This window comes from Trachymyrmex septentrionalis, unplaced genomic scaffold, assembly GCF_001594115.1.
Source record: "Trachymyrmex septentrionalis isolate Tsep2-gDNA-1 unplaced genomic scaffold, Tsep1.0 scaffold108, whole genome shotgun sequence".
Classification (NCBI taxonomy): Eukaryota; Metazoa; Arthropoda; class Insecta; order Hymenoptera; family Formicidae; genus Trachymyrmex; species Trachymyrmex septentrionalis.
Window position 1 is genome coordinate 1,890,171 of NW_017304207.1, and position 12,686 is coordinate 1,902,856.

The window sequence follows — 12,686 nt, forward strand, 5'->3', positions numbered from 1 at the left end:
AGTCTACATCAGTTATTCGGATGCACAAAAATTCTTTATTTTTCGTGTGAATGTAACAAAACAAATAAAATATACGTTTCAATCCTTCAATTCGGGTCCTTATCAATATAAAATATAAATCAAAATTACATAATTAATTCAAATTCCAAGTTGATGATTCCCGACAAATTAGTTCGGTTTTTTTTATCCAAATGCCAAATTAGCTATGTAATGAACAGCCCAATGATTATCAAAATTATTAAATTATACAATAATAATATAAAACTTACATAAAGTAAAACTGAAGTCATATGCATTGCGTCACTACGTAGAATCATATCGCTCATCAAATTGTCAGATTTGCTATGTAGCCATTCAAAAGAAACACGAAACGAAAATTAAAGAATTATTAAAATCATTTATCTGAATTTTCTATTATATTCACTTACATGTGTAAGCATTTTCTCGCGGCTTCACATAAAGACTTATGGTGTCGACAGTCAGAGATACAATGAGAGTCTAGTAATTATTGAAATATAAATAAAACTAAGAACAAAAGAGGGTAATAACAATGTTACAATTCAGTAAACAAATTCATGTATAGTGGATCCAAAGAATATGTATCATTCTGTAAATTCAAACTCTGTTTTTGTTGCTTTATATGGATCGCTTTCGAAATCAATCTTTTATAAAGTATTTTTTTTCGACTAATATCTTGACATTTTCCTAATCAAAATCATGCTGATGACTGATTCTGTGTTCTGTTATTACAGAATGCTGTGTAGTGTTCAATTTATGTGATTTTTATGTTCATTGATGCGTGTCTTCAAATATCTATCTGTTTGGCCCACATATGATGCTTCACAATCTCGACAATCAATCCTATATACAACTTCTGTATGAGATAGCTTAGGACAAACGTCTTTATGACCCCTGACGAACCCCTTAAGATTAATTTTTGAAAGCGTTGGAATTAGTTCTTAATTCAACAATTTTTAGTTTTTCAAATTTTATAAACAGACTTTTAGTGTTTCGATGGGTTCATCATTATCACCCATCATCTTGTCGGATATTGTCATGCAAGATTTATATATCATATGTAGTAAGGAGTCTTTTTTAAAGAATTTTTTTATCTTTTCTGATAAAAGTGGTATAAAGGGGATTGTGAAAAACTTATTAATTTTGTCTTCATTATTGTCGTTGACTTATCCGTAGGTGTGTTACCCTGGTCATTCCATTGCTTAAATTTTTTTGACAACCTATTTTTGATTTCAGAAAATATGAGTTTCAGTGGATCCATTGTTTAAAACAATTTTTTTATTAATTCAAAATTCTCTTGATAGTAAATAGGGTGAGACAAAGATAGAATTCTATCAATAATTGTTCCCTCTTTTTGGCATAAAGGATGTCTAGAAAAATAATTAAGATAGCGATCAGAAAAAGTAAGTTTGTGACCAATTTTGCACAAGAAAATTTCCTTTTTTAATTAAACTGACATCAAGAAAATCTAACCCGTCCCCATCTATTTCAGTTGTAAATTTTAATCTGGAATGGAATGAATTGAAGGTGTTTATCAATGTATCAATGTGTGATACGCATCATATGCTAACCCAATGTCATCAACATACCTCATATAAAAGGATGGTGTAATTGGAAGTCTCTGTAATGCTTTTATTTCAAGATCTTGCATGACAATATCCGACAAGATGATGGGTGATAATGGTGAACCCATCGGAACACTAAAAGTCTGTTTATAAAATTTGAAAAACTAAAAATTGTTGAATTAAGAACTAATTCCAACGCTTTCAAAAATTCACTTTCGGGAATGTTCGTTTTTCTTTCAATAAGATGCCATCTCCTCTCTATGTCTTCAAAAACCAAATCAATAGATACATTTGTAAATAACGAAACCACGTCAAGGGATAAAAGAACATCAATGTCAAAGATTATTAGAAATATGTTTAATCAAATGAAAACTGTTCTTGATAAAACTGTTTGCTGCTGGTATACTGTCGTGTAATATGTATTTAAAAAAGAGGCTAGATTATAGAGAGGGCTCCCTACTAAAGAAATTATAATACGAAGTGGATAACCTATCTTGTGTATTTTCGGAAGACCATATGCAAGAGGCGCAACAGCGTTTAATTTGAAGCGTTCAATTTGTTATAAACCAAATTCTCAACAAAATCGCGTTGCTTCCATCTCTTTAATAACGTTATGTTAACAATTTATTAACTGGATTATGTGTCAATAATTCATAATCTCAGTATCAGACAGTAAAGTTTCCATCTTTTGTATTCTATCTTGTCACGTGGTGCCACCACCACGTCTTTACCCGCCCTTGTAAAAATAATATGTGGATTGTTTTTAACAAATGCTTTCGTTGTCTTGATTAAAGGAAAAATTCTGTTCCTAAATTCCTTAATGTTTGATAATTTTAATCTGACAAAATTATGTTCGATGTGTTTTACAAATTCAATCATGGTGTTTCTAATGTTGAACGTTGGCAAGCAGAAGTTCTCATCCAATTGTAACAATGCTTTGACTTGCCATGATATAATAGCATTGCTAAGATTTTTGAACCATTTGTCATTTACTTCAAAGATGTCATATGAAATGTGTTTAAATTGGCAAGCAGAAAGATTTACTTTAATCGTTTCATTATTTATGTTATTATTCTTCGGTTCTTGGAACTGAAATTTTTTGTGAGAATTGCTGCTAACAACGTCAGGTAATTTAGTCTCCGCGATATTGTCTACTACGTAATAAGTAATATCCTTTATTTTCTTTTTGTCATAACCATTACTTTTTTGTAACCATAAAAATTTTTTGTTTAATCTCCGAGATTTATTCTTTAAAAATCTGTGAAAAATCTTATATTGTGTACTAAAAAATCTGTTACAAATATTAAGCGGAAGATGATTTATTAACAATATGATTGGAAACGAGACCGTCTATATAAATATTAAAACTTTAAATATTATACAAAGCGCCTTCCCGGTCCGAGTATTAAGATGTTGAACTACTATCTAATATACGAGGGGGGACCCAAAAAAAACGGGAATTTCGTCATAACTTCTTTATTTCTCAATATTTTAACACCAAATTTTAATCACCTTCAAAGTATTCGCCATTGACCACAACGCACTTCTCCAAACGATTCTTCCATTGTTCAAAACAGTTTTTAAATTCACTCATCGGGATGTCCTTTAAGCCTTCCAGCGATTTTTGTTTCACCTCCTCCACAGTGGCAAAACGCTTTCCTTTCATATTCCTTTTGAATTTGGGGAACAAAAAGAAGTCACAGGGGGCTAGATCCGGTGAGTATGGGGGGTGGACAATTGGTGTCATGGCGTTTTTGGTCAAAAATTGCTTCACGGAAAGGGCGGTGTGGGCCGGCGCGTTGTCATGATGGAAGAACCAGTTTTCGCCGAAATGTAAAAAGTTGTTTTACTAAAAAAAATCTCACAGGCGAACCGATGCACTCACAGCGACACAACTTCGCACACTGACGCAGGTGGCGTGACACTAACGGACATGTGGTCAAACAATAGGTTCCCCCACTCTCCCTCCCCACCACAGCGTAATTCCCGGAACTTATGGGTCCCCCCTCGTACATTCAATTAAACTGAATTAATATTTCAGAAATAAATTGAGAGCCGATGAAATTATCGGATTCATTCAATCAATCTGAAACAAATAATCCCCCCAAATTCTCCCAAATCTTAAAAAACTGTAATAAACTTATTGCGAAAAATGATCGGAATGCAAGAGATCCGGGTTCTCCCAGCCGAGGCAATATTTTTCGCAATAAGTTTATTACAGTTTTTTAAGATTTTGGACAATTTGGAAGGATTATTTGTTTCAGATTGATTGTGTGAATCCGATAATTTCATCGGCTCTTAATTTATTTCTGAAATATTAATTCAGTTTAATTGAATGATTTATTAACTTTTGCTCTAAGTGACATAATCTATAATGAAGAGTTCTGCGGTATTTAAACTCTGCAATTACTCATCTGCAATTTCTAATTTCAATAATGTGTCAATGTGTTTGTTAATATTGAGTGCTCTTCTTTATTTGTAACAGTGAAATTTAATTTTAAAGAAATGGTTGCGATTTAGATTTGCCGGGTAAAATCCATGATTCTTACAATCGCATAAAAATTCTATTCTTAGATAAACTAAGATTGTTCCTTTGTTAAGTTCGATCCAATTCTTTAATAAAGAAAGAACATAAAAACAAAAAATTGTATTAATATAATTAAAAAATCCATATGTAGTGTGACGCGTCATTTCAGGCAGCATATAGTTAAACAAATATATATAATGAGGCTCGAAAGAATCTATCAGTGAAAAATGTAAAAAAGCCCATCAGAGCCTACATCAGCTATTCGGATGCACAAACATTCTTTATTTTTCGTGTGAATGTAATGTTACGTCCAAGCTTCGATCATATGTGCAGATAGGTTTAGAGAAAGAAGGAATAAGAAGGACGGAGCATATGAAGGACGTTAGAGCAGACGCTTTGTGTTGCATGCATGCGTGGGAAGGAGATAGAGCGAGTAGAACGCACCTTTTATAGCTCTGGAATATGGGCCAACATCCTGAATGGACGCTATAACTCCCGTTTCCAACGAGATGCGAACGTCGGTCCGAATTTTGAGTCAAGGAACTTAACCCTTATAACTCGAAACCGGACCATATGCGATCTCTGACGAAGTGTGGGAGTTGGAACGAGGTCTTACTATTCTAAAATAAATGGAGATTGAGGCACTTTAATTAAAAGTGTAGTTTATCATTAACCCAAAGATTTCTTAATATTATATAGTGTACAATATTTTAAAAAATATCTGTGTTTGTGACTAACATATGTAAGAATGGAATTCACATTCAGGTCGACTCTCACAAACGTGAAGAAATGGGCAGCTCGATGCTATAAATGAGGTTTATTCAAATTATATTTACACTACATACAGTAAGCGACGGCACAGACATCCACGTTCCTAACCTATAAATGAGAATCGAAAGCAATGTTCCCTTCCCTACGGTTTCGATTGTGGAATCGATCGGGTATCCTTCGTTCTGGAGGTTTTCTCTCTCCGACGAATTATGTAGATGATTTTATCTTGTACCAAGAGATACAGTAGAATAGCAATTCCTCCTCTGACTTCAGCAAATTCGGAGTCGTCGAGAACTCTCCAACTCTCCTACACCTCCTCCCGTCAACCAAAAGTGTAGCGGTGTCGTAGTGCGTAACCGTGAAAGAAAATCCTCATGTGGTTTTCTTTTACATCCCCCCCCCCCGTGTTCAAAGAGAGAGGAAAAGAAAAAGAGAAAAAGGAGGGGGGGGGGGCAATGCCCACAGAATCACCGAAGATCTCCAGGTCCGGTGTATGGTAGGAGTTTCGAAATGTGATAATAGTTTGATTCTCTTTTCTTGTGTCCGGAGTCTATTTCGAAAATGGTGTTGGAAATCTTTCGAACTATTGGAAAAGGACCGAGTCTAATTTCGTCCAATTTTCTTCTATTTAGTTTTGATCCGTTTTCAACATAGACCCAATCGTCGGCATTGAAGTTAAAATTTTTCCGGTTTTTATCGTATCTTGATTTATTGTATTCGTGGTTCCTTAGGGAATTCCTATACGCCGATTCTCTATCTCTAATCAAATTTCTTTTTGTTAATAATTCCTCTGGGACTACCGTATCAACTTTTCCGAATAGTAAATATTCTGGGCTGAATCCGGTTACTGAATGTTCTGTCCGGTTATACTGATCTGTGCATTCGTCCGCAATTTTCGACCAGGCTCGAGTTTTTGTTTCATTTATTTTACATCGGATTCTGTTCACAAGAGTCTGGTTGAGTCGTTCATTCAGTCCGTTGGAAAATGGACAGTTTACTGCCGTAAAAATTAGATTTATATTTTGATTCTTTAAATAGTTCTTAAATGAGTTCGAGTTAATACCGCTGTATTGATCAGTAAGTAGTGTCCTTATTTGATGTTTGTCTTGGATTTTCTCTATCAATTTTGTAAAATCTTCGGATGTTTGATTTTTTGATGTTAGTATGAAGGCATATCTAGTGAAGTGGTCTATTAAGAGATGTAGGTACCTTTTTGTTGATCTATTTCCGGCGAATCCTCCAATCGTGTCCAAAGACACTATTTCAAATGGTTCTCTTGGTGGGCCGAGTTTGGATAAAAGGCCGTAATGCCTACTTCGGGTTTTATTTTTGGAACAAATTTCACAGCGTTCGCAAATTTGTTTCGTTGTTTTATCTATATTCCGCAGATAATAGGAGTGCTTTAACTTGTCTATAATCTTGTTTTTACAAATGTGTCCGTAATCTTTATGAATTCTCAAAATTAGTTGTTTTCCAAATTCTTCTGAAATTATTATTCGTTTTTTTTTTCTTTTAACTTATAAAATATTCCGTTTTCTACTAGGATCTTTTTTTTGTTTTTCTCTAGATCTTTATTTGAAAGTTGATCTTGTTTTATATTTTCGATAGTGACGAAGTTTACTGTTCTCACCTGTTCTTCTAAATTATGTAAATTCGAGAGAACGGGATTACGTGAAAGACAATCCGCTTCTATATTATCTTTTCCGGGTTCGTATTTTATTTCGAAGTCGAATTGTGACAGGAAATGTGTCATGTCTCCTAATTCTTCGTCCGGTCTTGATCGAATATTTTTACTTTCCAGTGGTTTATGGTCGGTTATAACCAAAAATTTTTTTCCGATAAGCCAATACTGCCAGTATTTAATGGCTTCTTTTATGGCGAGACATTCTAAAAAAATAGCTTTCTTTTTTTTTTGATATTTATTTAATTTCTTTGAAAAAAAAGCAATAGGTTTTAATTCTCCATTTGGTTGTTTTTGTTTTAACACAGCTCCTATACCTTCGATGCTGGCATCTGTGTAGATCACTGTTGGTGCGTTTATATTAAAAATTGCTAGTATCGGTTGTGAACACAATAAGTTCTTCGCTCTCGTAAATGCCCTTTGGCAATCTTCTGACCATGAGAATTGAGTGTCCTTCCTGAGTAAGTTCTGTAGTGGCTCTAAAAGTCGTGCAGAATTTTCAATGTATTTATGATAAAAATTTATTTTCCCCAGAAATTGACGAATTTTCTTTCGGGAGTCTGGTCTTGGAAATTCTTTAATTGATTTCAAATTGTCTTCCCATGGACGTACCGTATTCTTTGATATTACATGACCGAGGTATTTTACCTCGTTTTTCGCTAAATTGCATTTGATGAATTTTAATCGGAATCCTTCTTTGCAGATAGCTTGCGCTAATTTCTCCAGATGTTCCATATGCTTTTTGAAAGAATTTGAGAAAATAAGGATGTCGTCGATGTAGTTTATGCAAAAGGAGTCCAGATTGTTTCTACGAATGATGTTGCTTAGTATTCGTTGAAATATTGCAGGAGACGTCTTTAGACCGAATGGCAAGCACTTCCATTGCCAATGACCATCTTGTGTTACGAATGCAGTTTTGTATTTGTCTTTGATCCGTAGAGGGATCGCCCAGAAAGCGGAGTTTATGTCCAATGTAGAGAACCATTCTGCGTCCCGAGTCTTAGCAATAATTTCCTCTATTAAGGGAAAAGGCTGGGGTTCCGATATAAGTAATTTGTTTAATTCTCGGAAGTCAATGCACATTCTTGTTCTCGTTCCCTCTTCTCGTTTGTACGCGAGTGTGACAGGAGATGCGAAAGGGGAGCATGATTCTTCAATCAATCCTGCTTTCAATAATTCTTTAATCTGATATTCTATTTCTTTTTGATCTAGTATGGAACATCGATACGGCTTTTTTGCCACGAATTTGTGTTCCAGAAGTTTTACGTGTGCTTCATGGTCTTTAACTTGGCCGACGTCAAATTTATTTTGGGCGAAAATCGTTTCATATTTGTTTATCATGGTTTGAATAATTTTCTTTTTTTCTTCTGATAGATGATCTAGTTTTGCTTTAAATTGCTCGACCGGAATACCTTCATTAAAGTTTAGCAAATATTCTTGATTTTCTACGTTAGTACCAAAATCTTTAATTTTATCTTCTTTGTTTTCCAAATTTATTTTCTGGTAAATGTTAAGGTCGTAGTCCTGTTTTAGGCAGAAGTTCTTTATTGTGTCGAGACCGAGTAGAATATCATACTCAAAGTTCTCATCATCGACAGCAAAAACCTCCATTGTTTTTTCTATCTTATGGATTCTTATTTTTGCAGATAATCTGCCTGCAAAGTCTTTCCTGCCACTGACAGTTTTGAAAGTATTTCTATCTTTTTGTGTAGTCAGACCCATTTTCTTGATAATCTTCGAGTTCAGAAGAGTTACGTTTGCGCCTGGGTCGTAAATTCCTTGTATTTTATTATCGTTTAGAAATACCTCTAGCGTTATCAGCGGCAGCAGAACTAGTTTTTTTGGTCGGTTATGGATTCGTTCAATGTATTTTGCACTGCAGCATTATTCACAGTCTTGATATTTTTCGGTTGTTCCATCTGTTCTTTCTGTTTTAGCCTGCATAGTGCCTCCGGATGAAATCTTCCTGGAAAACCTTTCTTATCACAATATGAGCAAGGTTTTCTTTCTGCGTTTATGCTAGTGGATGATTGTGTTTGGTTCTTTTGATTTGAATTTGAAATGGGCTGGTCAGTGTTCTTAAAAGTGTTTGCGTTAGAAAATGTCCTTCTTCTTTGTACTAGACTCTCTAGTTTCCGCAACTCCGTTAGTAAATCCTCCATTGATGTAACCTTTGTTCTTTCGATCCTATTCTGTATCATTATTGGTAGGTCTGTTACAATTAAATCGATTAGTATGTCTATTGGAAAATTATCTCGAATGTTGACTAACAAGTTTTCTTTTCGTAAAGCATAGTCTACTAAATTACCACCAATATACCGAAAGGAATATGCCTCTTTATGTTTGTGCCAACCTGTTTCTCGGAAACTGTCTAGAAATGTTTTTTTCCATGTTTCAAAGTCTCCATCTAAGCCTATTGTAATTACTTTCGAAGAAAACCAATCTTTAGCTGTCCCACTCAAGAATAAACGTAGTATTAGGATTTTATTTTCGTCTGATGTAATCTGGCATCGCGCACATTCTTTTTCAAACGTTTGAAACCAGTTTGCTATCGGAAAGTTTTTCCCATCGAAATTTTCTAGTACGAAGTCTTCACGTATTTTCTTTAGATTCTTTTTTTTTGTTGATTCTGATAATGTTTCTTTCTTTGTAGCAGACACTATTTGTTGCAGAAGTGTGGATATGTCCTCTTCCTTTCCTTTTGTCGTCTTTATATTGTATTCAGGCGTTGTAGTTTCTTTTAAGTAACTCCCTTTGTATACCATATCTCCATCGTCATCGGTATATAATGTTATTATCTCCGGTGGTAATGTGAGCGTAAAAGTACGGTAAGCTCCGCGAGTTTTAATTGAAGATAGAACGTTCTTTACCTTCTGTATTGCGTAGAGCTCAGGATGATTGTTTATGTTTTGTAACTCTACTGGTAATTCGTAGTATAGTCCCTACAGTATATCCGTCCCTACAGTATATCCATCCCTATAGTATATCCGTCCCTACTGGTTTGAACCATTTCAACTTGTATACAGTTGTCTTTTTATCCGCTCCTTCCTCCGCGATTACGTAGAGATGAAATTTGATCTGCTCCGTCATCGTGGTGAGTCCAAGCTTTCGATTTGTAAGAATGGAATTCACATTCAGGTCGACTCTCACAAACGTGAAGAAATGGGCAGCTCGATGCTATAAATGAGATTTATTCAAATTATATTTACACTACATACAGTAAGCGACGGCACAGACATCCACGTTCCTAACCTATAAATGAGAATCGAAAGCAATGTTCCCTTCCCTACGGTTTCGATTGTGGAATCGATCGGGTATCCTTCGTTCTGGAGGTTTTCTCTCTCCGACGAATTATGTAGATGATTTTATCTTGTACCAAGAGATACAGTAGAATAGCAATTCCTCCTCTGACTTCAGCAAATTCGGAGTCGTCGAGAACTCTCCAACTCTCCTACACCTCCTCCCGTCAACCAAAAGTGTACCGGTGTCGTAGTGCGTAACCGTGAAAGCAAATCCTCATGTGGTTTTCTTTTACACATATTATAAGAGAAATCTAGCTTTTTAACAAGAGTTGTACATTATTAGTTGCATCTGCATTGGTAACTATTATATTAACATGTTATAAATGTAAGCTACTATTCTGTCTTGAATAATCTTGTATTTTTAATTTATCTTATAATACTTATATTTATAACTAATTATTATGAGCTGTTGTACATTGCGAAACGCGGTTGGTAGCTTAAACCATTAATCGCAGAATTGCTAATTAATTAGATAAAAGATTAGTATGCATATTTTTGCCAAAGTTAAAACATTAGGCGAACGTGAGTCTGTCGTGTGCATATACTCGTATGTGTGCGTGCGTGCGTGCGTGCGTGCGTGCGTGCGTGCGTGCGTGTGTGCGTGCGTGCGTGCGTATAGCACTCCTGATGCGCTCAGGATCTGCGGTTCGGAAATCTATGGTAAAGGTGTAAGGGAGAAGGGGTTCGATGGAAATTTAGAACTGAGAAAAAAGAGAAGTCGATGATTGGGGATTACTATGGTGGAAGTAGTAACGAGGACGGGGAGAAGGGACTTCGACTAAGAATTCCACGCTTGACATTGAGTCAGCGGGAGAAGCGGGACGAGAAGAAGGAGTATCAGGAAATATACGTTGGGTTAATTGTGAGATGGATTCGGCTGGGGAAGGAGATCGAGGAGGAGAAATTCCTACGGGATGAATACTATTTTCGTTGTTAGTATCATTATTAGCTACAACATTAGCATTAGTCTTATTGCTATTACTATCATTGTTTATTTCATTGATGTATGCCTTATAAGCCTCGTCTAGAACCCGACGGGTCTCCTTGCGGCGCTAAGTGTGTAGACGTTTAACCGCGCGGGAAAGGCGTGTACGTGGCCTATCACTCACTACGATTTTAAATTAAAAAAAAACTGTTTAATTGTCATGCTCTGCGTAGAAAAAAGGAAGGGAAAGAGTAAAGTTCGCGGATTAGGCGGACTTCTAAATAAGGGATACAGATTCCATCGAAGAAATCGATGAATGTGGAAGGATGAGGACAATAGACGAATTGTGGGACCGAAAAATGAAGAGTGCAGAGATTAAAAGGGAAGTTGTTTAAGAGTTTTCCTACAGAGTGATCTGGTAAGGTTCCTGAAATAGGTAATCGAAAAGAGAGACTTACTGCTGTTCTGCAAGTTTGGGTGTTAAAGATTACTCAAAGGTCCGATTTCCTTGACTGTCCAAGAACTCTAAGGGGAGGGTTGACCTAGGGATGTAAAGGTTCCAGTCAAGTCACACTTATTACTTGACAGTAATAACAAGTAGATCACTCGATCTAACGGATCGCGGCTCACCACTTTTACTAAGTAGTCGCGTACACTGTAGTCGAGAACCGACAGAGTTTCGGAGATGGAGTTTGACTGACTGTACTACGTGTAATCGCGAACCGACAGAGTTCCGGAAATGAAATTTGACTGACAGCGGACCGACAGAGTAACGTTTTGTAGCTGAGTTTTGACTGACTGTAGTTCGTGAAGGGCCTTTTTTTATATTGGTGAGTTAGTGGTGCCGAGTGCAGAGCTCGCGTGTGTTACTGGTCTAATTTAGGATTAGGATTAAGGATATCGGTTGTGAAATGGGATACTAAGATACGTGTCTAAGACAACTTCCGTCTTCGACTATTTGCCGGATGTCCAATAGTTTAGAGCCACATGTGTCATTTATTACAGACAACTGCTGTTTCAGTTTATAATTCTTAATCTATTTACCTCTCCTGTTCCTCAGTATAAAGTTCAAATATCACTTGGCACTTGGTTCAAATATCTAATCCAACAGCTTCGTTTCAAGTAGATTATTAGTTTAAAAAGGCAAATGATATTCGGCTCGTCACTATTGTACCTCCTCTGATAGTAACAGATGATCTCCTGGTGTTACTTGTTAACAATTTTTATGGTGATGACGAAAATTCTAATCGAAGAAAAGAACTGTAGAGTCTGGACGTAACAGTACCAAAACAAATAAAATATACGTTTCAACTCTTCAATTCGAGTCCTTATCAATATAAAATATAAATCGAAATTACATAATTAACGCAAATTCTAAGTTGATGATTCCCGACAAATTAGTTCATTCTTCTTTATCCAAATGCCAAATTAACTATGTAATGAATAGCCCAATAATTATCAAAATTATTACATTATACAATAATAATATAAAACTTACATAAAGTAAAACCTAAGTCATATGCATTGCGTCACTACGTAGAATCACGTCGCTCATCAAATTGTCAGATTTGCTACGTAGTCATTCAAGAAACACGGAACGAAAATTAGAGAATTATTAAAATCATTTGTCTGAATTTTCTATTATATCCACTTACATGTGTAAGCGTTTTCTCGCGGCTTCACATAAAGACTTATGGTGTCGACAGTCAGAGATACAATGAGAGTCTAGTAATTATTGAAATAAAAATAAAACTAAGAACAAAAGAGGGTAATAATAACGTCATATAATAATGGAATCATCAACTTGGAATTTGCGTTAATTTGCGTTACGTAATTTTGATTTATATTTTATATTGATAAGGACCCGAATTGAAGAGTTGAAACGTATATTTTATTT

At 35.5% G+C, this 12,686-nt stretch overlaps 1 protein-coding gene across 3 annotated transcripts in view; it reads left to right on the forward strand.

Moving 5' to 3' along the window:
* Window positions 1–12,686, forward strand: part of LOC108747778 (G protein-activated inward rectifier potassium channel 3-like) — a 69,815-nt gene that overhangs the window by 23,289 nt on the left and 33,840 nt on the right. The gene's annotated exons all lie outside the window — the stretch shown is intronic.